This window comes from Eucyclogobius newberryi, unplaced genomic scaffold (genome assembly GCF_026437365.1).
Source record: "Eucyclogobius newberryi isolate DKJ021-1_F unplaced genomic scaffold, fEucNew1.0.hap1 SCAF_9, whole genome shotgun sequence".
In the NCBI taxonomy this organism is placed as follows: Eukaryota; Metazoa; Chordata; class Actinopteri; order Gobiiformes; family Gobiidae; genus Eucyclogobius; species Eucyclogobius newberryi.
In genome coordinates, this window is record NW_027316532.1 from 32,747,091 (window position 1) to 32,755,389 (window position 8,299).

Consider the following 8,299-nt stretch of genomic DNA (forward strand, 5'->3'; position numbering starts at 1 on the left):
CTTTAACAGTGTCTGTAAATGTTGCCCCGTCAGTGTTTCTCTAGAGCTGCTGGCTGTGGGCCTGGTCTGGGTACCCCCCGGAGTCCCCCCACACCCCTCTTTGGCGCGGGGTCATGCAGGGGTGAAGCTGCGGTACCTCAGAAGGTTATTCAGGAGTCAAGCTTGCTCTGAGATATTCACAGTGTTGAACTGCAGTGCGACCAGACGCTCCGTCAACGCCGGGCGCTGACCAGTGACCACTCACGCCCCCGTTAATGGGACAGGCACCCACAGCTCCACCGTCCTTGTAACTGCGTCCCATAAAAGAGCGCAGGAGGATGCTAACCAAGATGAATGGCGTTTTCCCCTCAGCTCATTCTGTCCTAATCAGAGCTTTTCATTTGTTATGGCCGCACGCCAGCCCCTCCACAGCAGCCTCCATTAGGCCCACATAACGTATAAATTCATTAAAGTCACAGGGAGACATCGCAATTGCCATTTGTCACACCTCTCTTTGTGTGGCTTAATGGTGGCACATGGTTCAAGGCATTGAGATGATTTTAGAAGCAGTGGAATATGGGAATAATGTGGGAAGCGGTTTTATGAAATCAGTAGACACTTTTTGAATTGCAAAATATGAGTTTGTCCTCCCATTTTTGTTTGTAGCTAATTGCTTGAATATAATTGAGCTTTGTTTTGGTGCATAAAATAATCCATATCAACGTGTGATCCCTGGCCCCCCACAGCAGCAGACATCCAGGCAATGAAGCACCCCTTTGCACTAATCCCTTTGTATTCACAGCACCATTCCCAACAAACAATACTTAATCTCAAAGCAGACTTCACAAACCTGTGCCACCTGCCATCAGTTGCGCGCAGCCAAAAGGCCACCAGTCTGTTCCCAGTCGCCTCAGTGCCTTAAACCTCTAATACTTTATTAAATACACAATCTCAAGGAGACACTTGGCAGGCATCCACCATTTTCTGCCTTCTTGGGTTTGTCGTTGACTTCCGGATGGTGGATCTGGCTGGTCGTCGTGGGAGATTGCTTTCTCCATCTGCCTCTTCTGTCATTAACCCATCTTCATCAGGCTTTATCGAGGAGGACCCCCACCTCCACTACACCACTACCATCACAGAGCCCTTGACACCCCCTGCCCCTTGCTCCCTATATGCCTGCGATGATAAGTGTTGTGCCTCTTTGTGTCGGCCTGGATAAAACAATGCCACACAGGGCTACAGAACATCATCCATCTCATAGGTCATCAATCTGACACACAAAGGATGAAATGTAGCTCAAACAACCTTTTGAGGGGGGCTCTTTGTGCCTCTTCTTTTTCACAACAGTTAAGTTTTTTGCAAATATACAATCAAGTTATACATTTACGGTACATATCATAAAAATTAAAACAACTGAAAAAATAAGTTAAGTTAATACAGAATTTAGTATTTTTCCCCTTTCAACAATTTATTTACATTCAACCACATGTTTATAATCTTAAGTCAGCAATAGCGCTGTTCTCAAAATATTGTGAGTCTTGGCAATACAAGTATCAATACTGCGATGTGTATCATGATACTTTCAAACACAATACGTTCATGATGAATTGCAGAGTTAAACAATGATTAACCTGCTCACTGCTGTATTAATGCTGAATGAGCTGATTATTCAAAGGACAATTGTATTTTGATATTAAGGACATTGTGAACATGAAATGAATTTTGTTGTTCAAAATAATCAAAACATCAATTTAGTAAACGTTTAACACTGGCTTTGAAGTATATCCATGTATCGGGGCATGTATGGTATCAAGTTCCAAGTATCAGGACACGTATACGTACAAAACCCAGCCCAAGTCAACAACAGTTAAAACACGTTCTTTCACTTACAGGACATCATAGTTACAATCAGTTTCATTTTGCACCATTTTACTCAAACACATTCCTAGTTTCTGACCCACTGGCATTATAGACGGGTTAAACTTGGAGTGATAAAGGAGTGTGTCTGCTCATATGATGTCATGAGATCAAACAACAGACAAAACAACAACAGAAACAAATAATGTATATTCATACTTGAATAAAGCAAAAACATATACTTGTACCATGCATGACATTGCTTTCCCACAAAATGAGCTCCCAGATGTCAATATAGGTCAATAGACAGCATTCGACTCTCAGAGATTGTTACAAGATTCTACACAAGTTATTTTATTTTCACAGATATGACTAAACTCTTAAACTGTATGGATGCTCAGAGCTGTTTCTAGACACAATGGAGGCCATGGAGAAGTCTGGGGCCCCTTCAGTATAAAATACAACTGTTACATTTTCATGCCCGTTAATCTTGTCATGTCATATGACGCCCTTTTAAGAGTGATTTAATATTTTGCTTTAAATTGTCGTTAAAATGGCTGTCCCGATTTTGCATTATTTGAAACACATGGAAAGGCATCTTAAGTCTTTTTAAAGAAGAGAACAAACACAGAAGCTGTAACAAAGTGTGCAAAGCCTGTAATCCATTTTATACAAAGTCCAGTTAAAATCTACTCCAAACACATCAAGTGAACCTGTTAATCTCCTGTTTGTGTTTTGGAGAGGCTTTAGACACAGTCAATATGATGAGTCTTGAACTGAAAACCTATTGAGCAAGTCCATGTCATTACATCGACACTGTACTCATTACGTTATCATAACATCATAACATCATATCAGAATTAGAAAAGGTTTCATTACCACTGTTAGTGATCGAAATTAACAAACTAGGAATTTGCTTCTGCAATACGGCGCAATATTTAGTAATGAATAATAACGTGATAGGGACAAATATAGGTCTTTAAACCATCATTTTCAATGAAAGGTAATATCTTCTGTTATAACCACACACTCAGATGATTGAGTTATGATGATCTTAATTGGTTACGGTATGGATGGAACGTCCAAAAACGTCTGTTACCATGGAGAGCCGCAGTGTTTGTTGATGCTGTGCTAAACGTCCACAGAGATACATTAGCCAAAACAATGTAAAAAAGTAAACAAAAAGCAACAGCACAACCTGATAAAAGGCTGAGCAACCACTGATAAATACATGTATCAATATCAAATCAAATCAAATCAATTTATTTTTGTAAGGCCCAAAATCACAACAGTTGCCTCTGAGGGCCACAGGGAGAAATGAATCAACAATGTCTGTGGTGGCGATGAAGTCAGACAATGTCTGTGGTGGCGAGGGACGATGTCCCAGGGTCCTCTGTCCTTAGACTCTCCTTCTCGGCCAGGAAAAACTACAAAAAAACCTCTTTGGGAAAAAAGCGTAGAAACCTGGAGGAGTTCCAGTGAAGGAGAGATCCGACTCTCACAGACGGACAGACGGACACGAGGGAGACTGGAGCTGGACCCACTCTTCAGGCAGATGAGGGACCGACTGAGGCGAACTGGACCCACTCTTCAAGCAGATGAGGGACCGTCTGAGGCGAACTGGACCCACTCTTCAGGCAGATGAGGGACCGTCTGAGGCGAACTGGACCCACTCTTCAGGCAGATGAGGGACCGACTGAGGCGAACTGGACCCACTCTTCAGGCAGATGAGGGACCGACTGAGGCGAACTGGACCCACTCTTCAGGCAGATGAGGGACCGACTGAGGCGAACTGGACCCACTCTTCAGGCAGATGAGGGACCAACTGAGGCGAACTGGACCCACTCTTCAGGCAGATGAGGGACCGACTGAGGCGAACTGGACCCACTCTTCAGGCAGATGAGGGACCGTCAGAGTCGAGCTGGACCCACTCTTCAGGCAGATGAGGGACCGACTGAGGCGAACTGGACCCACTCTTCAGGCAGATGAGGGACCGACTGAGGCGAACTGGACCCACTCTTCAGGCAGATGAGGGACCGACTGAGGCGAACTGGACCCACTCTTCAGGCAGATGAGGGACCGTCTGAGGCGAACTGGACCCACTCTTCAGGCAGATGAGGGACCGACTGAGGCGAACTGGACCCACTCTTCAGGCAGATGAGGGACCGACTGAGGCGAACTGGACCCACTCTTCAGGCAGATGAGGGACCGTCTGAGGCGAACTGGACCCACTCTTCAGGCAGATGAGGGACCGTCTGAGGCGAACTGGACCCACTCTTCAGGCAGATGAGGGACCGTCTGAGGCGAACTGGACCCACTCTTCAGGCAGATGAGGGACCGACTGAGGCGAACTGGACCCACTCTTCAGGCAGATGAGGGACCGACTGAGGCGAACTGGACCCACTCTTCAGGCAGATGAGGGACCGACTGAGGCGAACTGGACCCACTCTTCAGGCAGATGAGGGACCGACTGAGGCGAACTGGACCCACTCTTCAGGCAGATGAGGGACCGACTGAGGCGAACTGGACCCACTCTTCAGGCAGATGAGGGACCGACTGAGGCGAACTGGACCCACTCTTCAGGCAGATGAGGGACCGACTGAGGCGAACTGGACCCACTCTTCAGGCAGATGAGGGACCGACTGAGGCGAACTGGACCCACTCTTCAGGCAGATGAGGGACCGACTGAGGCGAGTGGACCCACTCTTCAGGCAGATGAGGGACCGACTGAGGCGAGTGGACCCACTCTTCAGGCAGATGAGGGACCGTCTGAGGCGAACTGGACCCACTCTTCAGGCAGATGAGGGACCAACTGAGGCGAACTGGACCCACTCTTCAGGCAGATGAGGGACCGTCTGAGGCGAACTGGACCCACTCTTCAGGCAGATGAGGGACCATCAGAGTCGAGCTGGACCCACTCTTCAGGCAGATGAGGGACCGTCGGAGGCGAGCTGGACCCACTCCTCAGGCAGATGAGGGACCGTCCACACAGGCCAGGGACCACTTCACCAGGAGAGGGGCATCTGGGTCCACAGGTCCTCAGGAGTGAAAGAAAGAAAAAGAAGGCGGTGAACAGTTTGCAAGTGGAATTAAAAAATAAATATTGTTTGATAGCATAAGTAGTCAGAAGAAGAAGAGGATAGTGCTCAAGCTGTCATACTTCCCCCAGCATAGTTACTCCTAGGGCAGCGTATCTAAAGCTGTGGGTTTATGTTTCTGTTCCTAACTACTCTGACCATAAGCGATTTCGAAGAGGAACGTTTTAAGCCTGGACTTAAATGAAGAGACTGTGTCAGCATATTTAACATGGGTCGGGAGCTGATTCCATAACACAGGAGCTTGGTAGCTAAACGCTCTACCTCCTACAGTACTTTTAGAGACTCTTGGCACCACCAGAAGGCCAGCATTCTGAGAGCGAAGAGCTCTGTTTGGATGATATGGTTCTATAGCATCTTTGAGGTAGGATGGGGCCATGTCATTTATGGCTTTGTAGGTCAAGAGTAGAATTTTGAATTTGATTCTAAACTCGACGGGGAGCCAGTGAAGAGACTTCAGCACTGGCGTAATGTGCTCTCTTCTTTTTGTTCCTGTTAGTAATCTTGCTGCTGCATTTTGAACCAGTTGAAAGCTTTTTATGGAGCTTTTAGGACACGCTGCAAGCAGGGAGTTACAGTAGTCTAATCTAGTCGTTAAAAATGCATGGATAAGTTTTTCGGCATCACTTTTAGGCAGGATTCTTCTGATTTTGGCTATGTTGCGCAAATGGAAATAGGCTGTTTTACAAGCTTGATTTATATGAGCTTTAAATGAGAGCTCCTAAATAAGACTCCAAGGTTTCTTACAGTAGAACTGGAGGCTACACTAACATTGTCCAGTGTGACTATCTGCTCAGATAGAGCATCTCGTAGATGCTTAGGGCCAAGCACAATGACCTCGGTTTTTTCAGGGTTAAGAAGCAGGTAGTTTAGTGTCATCCAGGTTTTTATCTCCTTCACACAAGTACTAAGTCTGTCTACTTGATCGCTCTGATCAGGTTTCATTGATAAATACAGCTGAGTGTCGTCTGCATAGCAGTGGAAGTTAATGCCATGCTTTCTGATAATGTTGCCTAATGGCAGCATATAAAGAGTAAACAGAATTGGACCGAGTACCGAACCCTGTGGCACACCGTAAATTACTTTAGAGCAAGGTGAGGAGCTCTGGTTTACATTAACAAATTGGTACCTATCAGATAAATATGATTTAAACCAGCTGAGGGCTGTTCCTCCAACACCTACATCACATTCTAACCTCTGCAGTAGAATGTTGTGGTCAATGGTGTCAAACGCTGCGCTGAGGTCCAACAGGACCAGGATTGAGACCAGTCCATCGTCAGCGGCTAATAACAAATCATTTGTGACTTTAACTAGTGCAGTTTCAGTGCTGTGGTGGGCTCTGAACCCTGACTGGAAAACTTAAAATAAGTTATTATCCTGCAGGTGGCGACAAAGCTAATATGTAGTGCTACATGTAGGCTAAACTTTGTATTTAGCATCTTAAAATTAATTAAAACATGAATTAATGTTATGATGAGTGGTTAGCCATCATATGTAATATATATATATATATATACCCCAAGGAATTATGGCAGTATCTTTATTTGTGTGTGTGTGTAAATATATATACTGTGTAAATATATATGTATATATAAATACACACACACACACACACACACACAAACACACACACACACACACACACAAATGCATGAATCGAGATACTGCCATAATTCCTTGGAAAGGGGTTTCCTTCTAAGCCAAATGAGCTGCACTTGTCCAGCAGAGAATAAACAGACCACCTCAGGTTAATCCAGACGACCTAAAATGCTCATGGAGGATTAGGTCTACTGTCGACAGTACACCTACCTCTGATTTTGAGCACATATCACCTACTACACTCTTTGACTAGACCCCATTCTTTTAAAGGCTCATTGTGTCTAATGGGATTGTGGCTAAATTTAGTAAAGCAACGACCTTTACAACCATGACACTCTCTGAAAAATAATGATATGGTTAAAGACGAAGATGGGTTGTAGTCTACTCAATTACATTTACTTCAATAACTTTTTCAAGAAATTGTACTTGGAGTACATTTGGAGACTGATCCACCCTCGCTGTGTGAAGGTGAAGTTTCACAGGTCTTTCCTTCCTGCTGCTGTCAGACTACAACAAACACTGTTCGCCCTGAACATGTCATTCATCTTCATAATCATGTGCAATACTGTTTTTTTTCTTCAACATTCCATTATATATATATATATATATATATATATATATATATATATATATATATATATATATATATATATATATATATAATATGTCCATATAAAAGCTGTAAATAAGAGTGTCACAGTCACTATTGTTATTATTATATAGTATAAGTATAGTATAGTAGTATAATTCTGTAAGAGTGTTTTTATAAGTTATCTGTTGTTTTTTATTGTTTACCCTTCTGTACCTACTTTGTGTTGCAACACTGGAATTCTCCTATTGTGGGACAAATAAAGGCTTATCATTATCTTATTTTAGCTCTTATCTTATTTAATACTTTTATTGAAGAAACAGTACTCTTGAGTAAAACCTTTGGTTCAACCTCCCACTGTGAGTTTGTCTACAAGTGACAAAAGTTTGCGGAAAATATTAAATTATTTCAACAACTGTGTTTCTTGCTCTGCTCCTTTAATGTTTTGTCCTTCCAATTAAGTAAAAATCAAATTTAAAGTCAAGCCCCCAGGGGCCAGATGTGGCCCTCGGCCTGTTTTAATCCTTAATTTAAATTGTCTTAGCTATGTAACATGTGTCGGCACTTGTGTCCTTAATAGAGGTTACATTAAATAAATGAAATAATAAATTCAATAGCCTATATTTTACCAAAAACACCAACACCAACACCAATTAATGCAGTCTGGCCCTCCACCACTTAACTCAATTCGAATTTGGCCCTCAGAGGAAAGATAATTGCCCCCCTGGTTGTCTCATCTGGGCACTATTTTTGACTCTCATCCAAAAGTAATTCTCAATCTACAGATTTAGTCTGAGAACTTGAGTAATATTTTCCTCTAATACATTTACTCTTTTGAGTAATTTCTTGGACCCCTTATACTTCTACTTGAGTACTATTATTTTGAAGTAACTCTACACTTACTCGAGTACATTTTTTGGTTAAAGATGGTTTACTCACAACACAAATCATGTGCTCATCATCATGGCCCTTCATCAGACAGGCCTGAGTAGTCTGCATAAGTCACACATGTACAGCATGTCTGCCTGGGACGTACGAAAACCCTCGTGTAGACTTAGCCAGATTGATCTGTATTAAATTCTCGGTCTCACTTTGAATTGTTTGTTTTGGTTCGGTTCCTCGACTTCCGCCCAAACCACAATGCTGCTATGTGATTGGTTGTAGTCCCGCCCTAAATGCC